Source organism: Prionailurus bengalensis, chromosome A1 (assembly GCF_016509475.1).
Source record: "Prionailurus bengalensis isolate Pbe53 chromosome A1, Fcat_Pben_1.1_paternal_pri, whole genome shotgun sequence".
Classification (NCBI taxonomy): domain Eukaryota; kingdom Metazoa; phylum Chordata; class Mammalia; order Carnivora; family Felidae; genus Prionailurus; species Prionailurus bengalensis.
This window is the reverse complement of record NC_057343.1, coordinates 122,097,067-122,104,564: the sequence shown is the minus strand read 5'-3', so window position 1 is coordinate 122,104,564 and position 7,498 is coordinate 122,097,067. Positions and strand designations below refer to the sequence as shown.

The 7,498-nt window shown below is 44.3% G+C and overlaps 1 protein-coding gene across 9 annotated transcripts in view; it reads right to left on the bottom strand.

Moving 5' to 3' along the window:
- Positions 1 to 3,754: 3,754 nt before the first annotated feature.
- Positions 3,755 to 7,498, bottom strand: part of SH3RF2 (SH3 domain containing ring finger 2) — a 126,477-nt gene continuing 122,733 nt past the window's right edge. For all 9 annotated transcript variants that reach the window (XM_043590111.1, XM_043590129.1, XM_043590184.1 and 6 more), the window contains one exon: positions 3,755 to 4,369. The gene's annotated coding sequence lies outside the window, so the exon portion shown is untranslated. The remainder of the gene's footprint in view (positions 4,370 to 7,498) is intronic.

Below are 7,498 nucleotides of genomic sequence, written 5' to 3'. Positions count from 1 at the left end.
TCAAGAAGATGCTATTGTAGCTCAATTCTCCAGAAAAGGAAGCTGAGCCACAGAGAGGTTAAGTGACTTGCCCAAGGCCACATAGCTGCTAGGTGACTGGCAGTTTAGGTTCTTGAGGCTGTGCTCTTGACCTCTGCATTCTGACTTGAGCAGAGATGGTTTCTGGCCAAGAGGCCTTCCTGGGCCCACATGGTTGTACAAACTGGGAGTTTGCTCTAAAGAGATGAGCTGGCCTGGCGAGCAATGAGAGGCTGTGGGGGCCATCCCCACCCATCCTAAGCAGTGGCCATCTGACAAAGTGATACCTTCCTCTCCTCTCAGCCCTCCCTTTTGGATGTCCAGAGCAGCTGCCAGGAACCAATGCCCTTTGGGAAAATTAAATGCTCAATGTTGACGTTTAATCTGTGATAAAATGCTCCCCCTCCAAGCCAGCTACTGAAAGAACCAGACCTGAGGGACGACTAAACCGGTTTTATTGTTCCATGCTAAAACACACATCGGGCTTCACAAGCTTACAGCTGGGAACAATATGCATCTCTGATGACGGAGAGTTGGGGAATGTCCCCACTTTGGCATATGATGGGCCTCTCCCTGCGTGGAGAGCAGACGGCAGTGCAGGCCCTGGTTTCTGGTGTGGATCTCCTGTGTCAGTGGGAGGTGCAAACGGACCTGTCCAGCAAGGGGGCCCCTGTTGCCTTTGCTTCTTCTCCTCGGTCTGCTGATAAAGAGTAAACTCAGCACTTCACTAGAGCCACAAACCCAAACAAAACTCTGAGCTCTGAAAGTCATTGAATCTACCACCAAATCACAGAACAGAAAGCAGAATTAATATGTGGACAGTTCTTTGGAAACTGATGGTGGAGAGTCGTCCTGAAGCAAGGCAGCTTAGGGCCCTGTCTTCCGGTTTCCTCCGGAACATGTCATGTCCAAGAAAAAAGGACTTAACAAAAATATGTGCTTCCTTCCCAGGAGAAAAGTTAACCAACACCCAATATTTAAGTGAGAGACAATAACTTTGGTTTTAAACTTCCCATTTCCTCAGACTTGCAAAAAGCTACCAGTGGTGTAAATCTGAGGTTTTCCCAACAGTGAAGGCATGTTCTAGGTATTTTTTATCTCACTAGAAAATTCCTTTTGGTTTTCCAAGATGCAAAGTGTGGAACAGATCTCTGATGACTCTGCATGGGCAAACAACACCAACACACAAGCAATAGTCATTTCAAAGTAATCCATATGGATATTTATAAATTACAGAACTAGAAAACACATAAAACCCCACCAAACTTGTTGCCTTTACAGTGGAATATACTAAGGAAATAAGCTGCCAGCATTGGAGCTTTCTATTTTTTGGAACAAAGATACGAAACTTTGGAAGTTTAAGTGTCCACTGCTCCATAAAATAATTTTTTATAAGATTATGTATTTTATATATCTAAGATTTATTTACACAATAGCCCATAATAGCTAAGATATTACACCTTATTTTATAAACATCATTTACATACGTATTACCACATAAAGATTCTCTTTTGGTCCATTAAAAATACTAAAAAAACCCAAGAGACACAAGAGTCTATAGCTTTTCTGCTTATATTTCCATGGAGGAGTGAATTTTTCTCCCATTTTTTCTTTCTGCTTTTTCCCCTAAACGATACCCTCTCCCCGGACCCATGTATAGTAATAAGAAACAAGAAACGCAGACTCTGTGGTTAGTAAACTATTTGAGGGTCAATTTCCGGGCTGACTTCATTCTGACCATCCTAATTCATCCTCACCTCCTCCCCCATCCCTTATGCTGCTTTTCAGCCCATGACTATTTGGAATCTATATGGTGGGGTTGACAGTCTAGAGATGAAAACTTTAGGAAATGGGGGACAGGAGGGCAGTGGTACTTTTCTTAAGCTTCTGGGTTTGGCTGGGAACAAATCAGATTTGTTGTTTGATGTTTTAAAAAAGTATTTGGTCGGGGCACCTGGGTGGCTCAGTCGGTTAAGCGTCCGACTTCGGCTCAGGTCATGATCTCACAGTTCGTGAGTTCGAGCCCCACATCGGGCTCTGTGCTGACAGCTCAGAGGCTGGAGCCTGTTTCAGATTCTGTGTCTCCTTCTCTCTCTCTGACCCTCCCCCATTCATGCTCTGTCTCTCTCTGTCTCAACAGTAAATAAATGTTAAAAAAAAATTAAAAAAAAAAGTATTTGGTCTATTGGCTAAGCAGATTCAGAGGAAGAGCTAAATTTTCATGAAACCCTCCACTTGATAAGTCACAGAAAGTTCCCAGAGACTTAAAAAAACAACCAGTGTAAAAACTAGGAGTGGTGATTTCCTGTCACTGTTAACGTGAGAGGAAGAAGAAAGAAAATGTGAGAAGAAAACAGGAATGAGAGGCTCCTGAACACAAGGCTTTAATGGGTTGATGTGGTCTAATGGTTTCTGGGGATTAGGAGTAATGCTGTGTGTTCACCTCTCCCCCACCCCCCACCCCCCGTTCCACCCCCCAGTTTATGCAGCTTGCTTTTGTATGGGCAGCTTGCCTATACTTCCCTTTTCATACATCATCTATGAAAGTAAAATTCCTTCCAACTCTGACATTCTATGACTTTCCTTGGAAAATGAAGTTACTGAAACCTATTTATACATGTGCTACAAGGCCTCATGGTAGTAACAAGTCAGTTCCAGAATATGAAGGTGGCATCTCTATATTCTTTGCTGCTGAGGCTAAAGAGGGGCCAACCAAACCTGAACTCATTCCAGAGGAAATGGAACTAACATTTAGTCATAGCAGTTAGGAGACAAGGGATGATGGACAATTGGCAACAGCATCACTGACCATGTGTGAGAGGCAATGTCATCACTGTACTATTCTCTCTGTGGTCTCTCCCTACTTCTTGCCTTCTGACTCACCACCTCGCAGATACTGCCAACACAGCAGGGCATGTTTTTGCTTATTACCACTTTCCACCAGGGCTGAGAGTAGGTTGTGGTAAAAAGTCCAAGTTATTCATTTAATTAGGAGATGGGTGCTAGGTTGAGTCCTCCATGTGGCACCTTCACATAGAAGAAACCATTTCTGTAACCACAAAATCTATCCCTTACTCTGCTCACGGTTTGGCTGATGCCTGCTCCTGCTTACCAGCAGGGCTGGATGAAAGACTCAGGTGTATCAGTGCAACATAATAATTCTGAACTCTAAAACAACCAACATATCCAAATACTGCTGTGCTCTTGTCATTGTCTTTAAAAATCAGGGCAGAATGTGCTTTGAAGAAATTCTCACTGATGTCTTAAGATAGAGGAGAAGATGAAAATGCACAGCTCAGAGTCTCAGGGTATTTCCAAATTGCATTTATCTGTGCCATGTCTCTCTCCAGTTAACAGAGACAATTTAAAATTTGTATTTTAGGGTCAGGGTGCCTGGCTGGAGCAGTCAGTAGACAGACCATACAACTCTTGACCTCAGGGTTGTGAGTTCAAGCTCCACATTGGATGTAAAATTTGTATTTTAGAGTTTTTTTTTTAAACCAGGCATAGAAGATCTTCTAGTGACTTGCCCTTTAGGATGACTTACTCTGAACAGAAAAGAATGAATGGTTATAATTGATTTTTATATCTTTAGACTTGAAATAGCCTCACTGTACGCACTGTAATCTGTGGTATTTCTATTATTACATCATCATTTTCTTCTGAGATTCCTTATGTACCAATTCCTCATTTCTTTGATCAGTATGTTGGAACAGAAATCCTCTGGACCAGAGAGTGTCAGGGGGAAAAGACAGCATGAAATTGGAATGGAAAAGAACAAAGATGTGGTGGATGGACACAGGAAGCTTGGTGGGAGTCAGGAGAGGGGGTGAAGGCTAGGGGTGTTGTGAAGAAGCATTGGATTCTCTGGCATGAATATCCAAGAGGAGAATGTGATACCATCCCCTACCTGCACTGCTCCAAATGTGAGCTGCACAGACAGGCCAGTCACAGAGCTGGAAGGAACCTGAAGTCTAGTCTTCTCATTTGTCAGTGAGGTGCCAAGGTGTGAGAAACTGGCAAGACAAAGCTTGGCTTTGACAACAGAACAGACTACCAGGAGAGGTGGGAATCTGCTGTAACCTGGAACAGAACATGGCTCATGTGCTATTCCCCATCCTGGCTCGCCACCCACCGATACTCTGGATGAAGACAGATTTGTTCTTTCTCCTATTGCCTTTCTGTCCCAGAGGCCAGCCTGTTGGTATTCCGGTACCATTCCTGATGTCCATAGGAATATCACGTGGTCCACAAACTCTCCACTGAGCAGTTTCCATCCCAGCAGATCATTTGTGCTCTTCAGCATCCCGGTTGTTGCTAGCTCCTCCTGGGAAGATGACCAAGACCGGGTCTGTGAAGGTGAAAAAGATTTCAGAATGTATTGTGTGTGAATGGACCCTGGAGAGAATGATAGCTCTTTAAAATTCTTAAGGCTTTTGGACAGAAATCTGTCTTGTCATTTCCCAGAAGAGGTGTTGTGTCTTCAGTTCATTGTATTGGGAGGTACATGGTGTCTATTTCCCCACTACTGGAGATGCTAACTGCGGTCTTTTGGTTACAGTGGTTCTCTACCAGATTTCTCCACTATGAAGTTGCTCTTTTCCCCTCTGTGATTAGTAAGTATCATGTGAGGAAATACTCGGAGTTCTTCAAGCTTTCATCCACTGATTTTAATACCTGTTGATGTTTCTTACCTGAACCAATTATTAGTGTGGTGGTTGCCAAATGGTAATTTAAAAAAAAAATTCCACCATTCCTTCTACATTTAGTAGTTGGCACTCTACTGTAAGGAAGAGCTTTTCCTTATATTTATATAGCATGGACTCAGGCATTTCTATCTGATGCTGAGGATTATTTTGTTACTGACAAAAATGAATAATCTGAGTCTAATGATGGAGAAATATCAGACAAACCCCAACTCAGAGAGATTCTGTAGAATAAAAGGCCTCTATTCTTAAAAATGCCAAGGGCATGAAAGGCAGTGAATTTTTCTTAAGTTCATTTATTTATTTTGAGAGACAGAGAGCATGAGTGAGGGATGGACAGAGAGAGGGGGAGACAGAATCCCAAGCAGCTTCTGTGCTGATAGCATGGAGCCTGAGGTGGGGCTTGATCCCACAAACTATGAGATAACGACCTGAGCTGAAATCAAGAGTCAAGACGCTCAGCTTACTGAACCACCCAGGCGCACCAGAAGGTGGTGAATGCTCCAGGTTAAAAGAAAGCCAAGAGAAATGTGGGGCACCTGGGCAACACCCCGGGCTGCCCCTGTGCAGGTGGTTTGAATGCTCATCCCAGGAACTGGCTCCTGGCCCTCCTGGGTACAGATGAAGTTCCAGCTGATCCTGCTGAAGGGGGCAGGAGAAAGCCAAAAGGATGATGGGAAATTGGTCCAATAACATTTAGAAAGACTTGCCTTCTGAAAGACAGCCTCAAGCTTTGTCTGTGAGTGAGTTCCTATGAAAATCCAGTAAAACAGGAAAGGAGCAGGAGAGAGACTTTTCCATCTTTTGGACAATTTCTTTCATCTGGGGCCTGATTTCTTTCCTCTCCAAGGACTCGAGCTGATTTAACAGACCAGTTTTCTCTTTGGGGAAACTTGCATGATGATCCCAGCCTCATTCTTTGCAGGAGGGTGTGGGACTGATCTTGCGAGGGATTTATGGGAAACACTGATTTTGGGGAGTCTTCCCCAAACCCTCACTCTCCAAAGGTAGAGTTCTGATCCATTGCTACAGAGTCAGCACTGAAGAACCCTGAGCTTTCCAGCAGGCAGTCATGCTTGGGCTCAACACCGAGCTGCTCTGAGCTCTCAGGGCCTGCAAAAAGGAACGTGGCGCTTCCTCGTTTGCTGACGTGCTCCATTCAGCACAACAGCAAGTAGGAGCTGTGGGAGTCTCCAGGTGTCTGTTTCCGTTCAGCAGGAGAAGTAGGCATGAACACAAAGTCTGCGATTACTAGGATGCTTTCTGCACCCCACCATACCAGTAAATTCCCCCGGATTTCGAATTAGGCTCTCTTCACTCTATACCACCAAACGTAGGCAGTTTTATCCTGCTCTTCATGACTGTTAGCCCTTAAAAGAGAAGGCACCTGTGTTGGATATATCCTGCTTGTCTTCCCTCTGCCTAAATTGGTGCCAGCGCTAGTGCTGGGCACATGCCTTTGGAGATGCGTTAATATCACTTGGGTCTGGAAATGGACGCTCTCATCTGCAGATCGACCCAGAGTCAGCAGCCGGAGTCTGTCCCTCGGAGACTGAAGGTAAGGTTATTTGAGATAACCGCACCTGGGTCCCAAGGGAGTAGTGGTGGTTTGTCTGCTCTTTTGAGTACATTTATTGTGACGTAGCATTTCTGAGAGGGAGTTTGGGGCCCTCCCGGGCTGAGAAAGGTAACTGCCAAGGGAAGGCTGACTGCCATGTGGATCTGACCTTCCAGGTTGTGCTAAATGATGTGGAAAGGACTTCAACTCTAAGATCCACTGACATTTTAACAGGCACCCGAAAATCCCATCAAGTGGTAGGAGGTGTGAATGTACCTATGGCTGGGGTTGTGTAGCACTGGGTGGGAGCTCTTATTAGTGCTGTGTCTACAGGCCTGGGGTTTCAGGATTAGGCAGGTATTGATTCTTTGTGGACTGAGGACTCAGAAGACAAGTCTATTTGAAGTAGAAAACCCTGATGTCTTTAGGAAGGCTTTTGGGTTTCATCTTAAATGAGGTGGCAAGCTGTAAGCAGAAGAGACTGGAGTCAGGCTGCCTGGGTTTATTCCTGAACCCCACAGATTCCTAGCTGTGTGGCCCTGCGGAAGTTATTTATTGTCTCTAGGTCTTAGTTTCTTTATCTGTAAAATGGGGATAGTAATAGTGCTTACTTTGTACGGTCGTAGTGGGATGTTTAAATTGGTAAATGTAAGTAAAGCACATAGAACAGTGGCTGGCACGTAGCAGGTGTTCTATGATTACTGGCACCAAAGTATTATATATTAAGGGCCCTCTTGAACGCTGTTGATTGTGATGCTGCTTCTTATCCCAAAGAACGGAAAACGCCACAGGTGGATACAGATTAAACTGGCTCCTTGCTCCGCTCATTGCTTGAGTTTCTTTTGCCTTAAGGACTTAAATCTCCATTCTCTAAGCCGGGTTGTTAGGGTTTTACACACTTTCTAAAAATAAGGATAATAATAGCTTAGTGTTTACTTTACCTGGTTGTTGGTGAGATGGCCTCCATCATATAGATGAGAAAATTAATACTCTGAGAAGTGAAGCAACTTGCCCAAAGTCACACAGTCACACCTGAGATACGACTCAAGTGTTCCAGTTCTATAGCCTGGGCTTGTTTGTTTGTTTTTCACTGTGTGATCCTCCTTTTATTGAGGAGGAAATTCAGGTACAGAAGTTAAGGAACTTATTTGACATACCTAGATGGTAAGTGGCGGGGCTAAAGTTTAAACCCATACAGCCTGGATCCAGGATGTGA